The sequence below is a fragment of the Doryrhamphus excisus genome, linkage group LG8 (assembly GCF_037039965.1).
Source record: "Doryrhamphus excisus strain RoL-2023G ecotype Guam linkage group LG8, RoL_Dexc_Guam_v1.1, whole genome shotgun sequence".
Classification (NCBI taxonomy): domain Eukaryota; kingdom Metazoa; phylum Chordata; class Actinopteri; order Syngnathiformes; family Syngnathidae; genus Doryrhamphus; species Doryrhamphus excisus.
Genome location: NC_136364.1, coordinates 18,529,872 through 18,536,208, shown reverse-complemented (window position 1 = coordinate 18,536,208; position 6,337 = coordinate 18,529,872). Strand labels below are relative to the sequence as shown.

The window sequence follows — 6,337 nt, the reverse complement described above, 5'->3', positions numbered from 1 at the left end:
ATGAAAAAATATATTTTTTATGCAGTCATCCAAATGTAGAGAACACATTCCAACAGTAAGTTCCAATGAGCCAGAATGGATTAAAAAAAAACTTTTTAAAATTACAATGGAACCTTGATTAGCATCTGTCTCAGTTAGCATGTTTTTTTGGTTAGCATAAAAAATTTACCGCACAAGTTTGCCTCGCTTTGCGTATATTCTGTTAGCGTACAAAATGGCACACATCTTAATACACTCCGAAAAAGTCCAATGTGTTTGTAACATATTTTCAAAATCTAAAAACGTCTTTTTAGCAATCTATTAGCTTGCTAACAAAATGGCAACCGGAATCAGAAATCACCTACTTCGCCTGTTGATGATGTCATCAGTGGTTGACCCTTTAAAAAGTGAAAACAAAACACATTTTTAGAATCTCACATGCATAAAACAATTCTAAATTCATATAAGCTTAAGAACAAGACCCTTGAGAACCTTCTAGAACAAATGAATGATGTTAACCAAGGTTCAAATGTATTATTGTGCTGCATGCCTTTGTGAACCCCATACTGTATAACTGTATGTTTGAATTCAATGCTTGGTATGACATAATTAAAATGTTTGTTTGGGTCAATGAATTTGGCCTGGAATCAAAGGTTCTGTGTCCTTAAAGGTCCCACCCAGCCTTTACACAAAGGCTGCAAAAAGAAACCTACTTGACATATTAAATAACACAATAATATCCAATGTAATAAAATATAACAGACTTTCAAGCAGTCAGAAAATTTCTAAACAAGTTTCCATATGACGGCATGACTCATAATGATAACAATTTTTAATGCTGTTATTGTTGACTAATTGACTTTGTCATGGTTAACTCTCCCTTCAGGCTCCGCACTACCAGAGTGGGAGAGCAAACGGGAAAGAGAGGAAGTGTGTAGTAAACATTTTAAGAATCTAAAAATACCCTCCAACCACAGAGGGCATTAAGAGGAAGCTTGTAGGCACCTTAATGTTTGTGTTTTTACCAAATCATTACCGCTACCAAGCACAAAGGGGAGAGTTTATTTGGTTGAATTGCTGTTTATTTGTTTGTCTGGTAGTTAGTAAGATTATTAAATAATTCCTGGAGGAGGGATGTGCAAACCAATGGTACATTCAATGTTGCTACAACTCATGCAGTTGGAATGTTCTGATTTTGAATTAATTGGATAATGCATCATTCCTGCTGCCCCCGAATGCAAATGGCACAAGCCCTTCCGTGATTACGTGATGCGTTCACACTTGTCATCTTCCATCATTGACCATCTAGTACAGTAATCCCTCGTTTATCCTGTTAATTGGTTCCAGACCGACCGTGAAGCAGGATTCCTTCTTTATAAATGGAATATTTTTGTAGTTAGAGCATAGAATCCCTATTCACAATCTTCCAAATGTGGGTTATTAGAACATTTTAGACATGAAATAACAACCATATCGTCTCATTTACACTCACATTAGTGTCAAATGCGTGACAGAATAAGTTCTTTTCTAGCGTATTTGCATTTTTAAAAAACAATCACTTGTTCTATCACATTTTGTTATTTTTTTAAGGACATTTTTACTGAAATGTAATGTAAATTAATGAATTTTTAAGTCACATCTTTTGAAAAAATTGTGACATTTCACTGTGTGTGTCACCATTTTTTTTATAATTATGCCCATCATCCACAATATTTAAACATGAACATGAACACATACTGTATTTATTTCCCTTTTTTTGCATTCTAAGAAAAAAAACAAGTTAATATGAGCTAGCTAACAATGCACAGGATTTCAGGTACCTATTCAACATTTTTTCCAAAAAAAAACTTTTTTTTGATGCCGAAAAAGAACAAGTATATCGATGATAACATGTAAATCTTACAGTATCTTGCCGTATTTTGATGATTTGAAACATTACTGAAACTTCTTTCCTAGCATATTGATGTACTAGATGGACTAGGAGCATACACTACTTCCGTCAACAACAGAAGCATAGAACAGCAACAACATTTACAATCTCCGCTCTCACTGTGATGGCTGTGTCTTCCAGCATAAGACTTGTGCGCTAGTCCTCTGGTAAAAATCATGCATCTTGTTGAATCTTGGTAGCACTGTTCCGTGATGCTGAGTTGAGTGGCGAGCAGGGCAGATTTTTTGTCGGGGCTTTGGCATCAAAATATTGTACGTACCTCCCATCATGAGCATTGTTAGCAAGCTCATATTAACTTGTTGTCTTTTGTTAGAATGCACGGAAACGGAAAATAAATATGTGTTCATGTTTCAAATAAAGATTATGAATGACTGGCAAAATTCTAGTAGTAATAAATAGTATTGGAAAATTGAGAGATGGTTAGGTTTGTTGCTTATGTTGATTGACATTGTTTTATCAGAGCCAGTCCTTTTGTCATTGCCTCATTGTTATCCACATTTATTTTCGTTAACAGTTCTACTGCACCAAGGTCTGCACTTAATTGAGTGCTACTACAATTGAAGTTGTTATTGTCATATAACATATTTATATGACAATAACAACTTCAATTGTAGTAGAACTGTTAACGAAAATTAAAAATTAAAATTAAAACAAGTTACACGCGACAGGCAGATAACATAACCCAATGTAAGATTCAGGTGCACGTAGATTTACATTATCTGTGTAGGACAATTGTTGTTTCAGTGATTCAGATTTTTATTTGCACAACATTTCACCATCTTCCCTCTCACTCGAGTGTTTCAACCCCTGGCTGACACTCTTTCTCTGTTTGTCCGGCTAACTACCAACCACTGCATCCGTCGGGATAACACAAACACACATGCACACACACACACACACACACACAAACAAAGATGTGTTAGTTATCCCAAGGCGCGTCGTAAATCCCAGTCAAACAGAGCAAATATTAAAATGTAAAATGTATGAGATTGAAAGGTCGGTTGGCTACAAGCTCAGACTACTGATGCTCGACGAGATTCCTCAGTTAATACAATTGCCATGGCTTATTATGTCATTGTCATGTATTGTCAACATTAAGCCATTGTGTGGAAGGATTGCCTAAAATAATATGATCTATATTTTAATGAATCCCATCACCGCAAAAGCCGGGAAGCATGGCAATGCATTATGTGTACACATGGCAGTGCATAACATTTTCAGCAAATGCACATTCACATACAGTAAATAGGGTGCATTCACTATGTACACAAACAGGTACGATTCATCTTCCTATTTGCACATATTTGGTCATTAATATGTAAATTACTGTTTTGCATTTGGATATGTGTCTGTGTGTGGTTACAGACATCTTGAATTTGGTTGAAAAACTGACAAATTTTTTAATTTTGAGATTTCAAATCCCATTCCAATTGTATTGAAGAAATAAAAATATGAAAAAGATTTTCATAGCTAGAACAAAAACTTGTTTACAATCTTCTAAATTCAGTTTTTGACATATTAAAGCCCTCTAATGGTCACCGTTACAGTCTTATTACACCATATACAGTAGTAGACAGAAATGAGACTCATGCATATGTATGTTGCTATAAATAAATGTGTTCATTATGTACACAAACAGGTACGATTCATCTTCCTATTTGCTTTCCAAAAAGTGAATGAAGCACAGCTACAATATGTCACCATATGTTTTGACACCATATGTCAAAATCTATAGCAAGGAACAATGAACTCCTGATTGCACTCTTAATAAAGATGAACATCGCCCTGCACATATTTGGTCATTAATATGTAAATTACTGTTTTGCATTTGTGTGGACATGTGTCCGTGTGTGCTTACAGACATCTTGAATTTGTTTGAAACTGATAGATTTTCTGATTTGGAGATTTCAAATCCTATTCCGATTGTATTGGACCGCACTGCTCCCATTAGACTTTTACACCGCTATGTACATCTGTGCAATCATTTTTTTTTTTTTATATTCAGTATAGTTACTCCAGACTCCATTCACTGTGCAATATCTGATCAACCTCCACGTGCAATATTAATGTTCTAAATGCAATATATTAAGTTCTATGTGAAGTATTTCTATAATGCCTCATATTAACTCACTAGCATGATCTCAGTGTATAGACTGGTCATATATTTCATCTCGTTTCATATTATCTGCATACTGTATTTGTATATAACTCTGGGTAAAACTGTTGATTTTGTTAATATTTGGGTTGTTTATATTGTTTATTTTTCTATATTGTGTATTTTGTACTGCTTAACTGATTCTGTACTCTTGCTGCTATGCAATGCAAATTTCCCCACTGAGGGACAAATAAAGGCATATCTTATTTTATCTTATCTTATTGAAGAAATAAAAATATGAAATTGATTTTCATAGCTAGAATATAAATCTTCTAAATACAGTTTTTAACATATTAAAGCCGTCTAATGGTCACCGTTAAAGTCTTATTACACCATATACAGTAGTAGACAGGAATGAGACTCATGCATATGTATGTTGCTATAAATAAATGTGTTCCCGAGAGGAGCTGAGTGGTGGGTCAATAGGAAGTGACGTAAGGGCTTGACGTGGGTTTCTGCAGCAACATTGCGACTATTGTGCCTGTTGTGAGATGATTCAAACCTAAGAAAAGAAAAGAAAAGTTGTTTCAGTATTAAGTCCGGTGTTTGTGTGTCTCACCAAGCATTACAGTAACATTACTGACACCTAACCTTCTCAATTTTTTGGTTTGAAAATGCTTAATTCAGGCAACAAATTTGCTACATTTGTTTCAATGTGCATATTTTTTAATGATTTATTAACTAATAGGAGTGTCTGGAGCATGCGGGTGGTATTGCCGTGCAACATTCATCCTCAGTGACACGGCCCAGAACCAACATTCCAGCTGATCTTAATAGAAGTGACAGAACCAGTATTGGTGTAGCATGACACTTATATCTACAAACATTTTGTGCGTATCAAAAAGGTTGATGTATTTTTATGTGCTGACCCCCCCCAAGACTGTTTCCCCGTCTTACTTGCTTCCTGCCTGTTACGCTCAGATTGTATGTTGCGTATCATCCTGACACCATCCCATAGGAGTCATGGGCTCGCAAGAGGCACGGAGTACAAGACTAGGAAAGAAAATAGATGGAAATGCAGATGAATGTGAAATAAAATCCTCAAGGGTCTCATCTATATAGTATTTTTGCAAGGGCTTGTGAAAATAAGTGGCCGTGGAAAATTCTCATCATATGCTGAATACGTGCTCGCAAACACTTTATATGGGATTGTTGTTGAAAGGTTACTCTGGAATACAGTGTTCAACATAAGTGTACAATGGGAAAAAAGAGCACTGTCAATGGTTAGCTGGCCGTTCCTCGCCACTTTGCAGTTCACTTTTCAGCCTATTGTTATTTTTGGTAATGGTAAAGGTTTTATTTCATTTGAACATGCATCAGATTACCATTGAATGCATCACATAATCAGTTCACAGTTCCACATGTCCAAAAGGAAGAAGCAAAGCTCATTAAATCCGACCCCTCCATCTGGTACTTTTACAATCAGTAACTGTTACATTTGTTCACTTTCTGCTTTCGTAATTTCATTTCATTTCATTTCATTTCATTTCATTTCATTTTATTTTATTTTATTTTATTTTATTTTATTTTATTTTATTTTATTTTATTTTATTTTATTTTATTTTAATTTTTTAAATGTATTATTAATGTTGTTTATTATTAATTAATATTTTATTTTATTTTATTTTATTTTATTTTATTTTATTTTATTTTATTTTATTTTATTAAATATACATTTTTTATATATTCATTAATACAAAGTAAATTGTGTTGTTTTTTGTTTGAATACGGCTCATTATTAGTCCAAAAAAATATGCAAATCATGTGTCATTTTTCTTATGTCTACTAGATTGGGTAATAGGAGTTTAAAGGTGACTATAGGCGTGTTTAGTTCATGTCTAGAGGGCTCTTTTAAAAAAAACATACAGTATTTAGAACGTCGTAAACAAGTATTATATACTCTAACTACGAAAATATTCAATTTCACAGAAATACACTCATCACAATGGGGTCTGCATCCAATTAACTGCGATAAAGAAGGCATAAATGTAATTCCAAATTCTCACTCCTTCTGCTAACAGCAGCCGGTCATCAAGTCATTTGTCATTATTCCCAGGCACAAGTATGTGAATCTTGACCATTGTTGTTTCTCACGAAGCCTTTGGCAGGATGTTTTTACGCCTCAACTGAAGCTTTGGTCTGACCACATTCCCCCTTTGTGCAATAGATGCTAATATTGCTGTGAAACTATCAACATCTTCACAGTGTTTTTGAAGAAATATGAAAAATAAAAATGCATGGTAGTAGACAGC

At 34.3% G+C, this 6,337-nt stretch overlaps 1 long non-coding RNA gene across 1 annotated transcript in view; it reads right to left on the bottom strand.

Annotated features, from left to right (window-relative positions):
• Window positions 1-6,337, bottom strand: part of LOC144899671 (uncharacterized) — a 19,860-nt gene continuing 13,523 nt past the window's right edge. The window contains exon 3 of the long non-coding RNA XR_013628005.1: window positions 1-377. This is a non-coding gene — a long non-coding RNA (uncharacterized LOC144899671). The remainder of the gene's footprint in view (window positions 378-6,337) is intronic.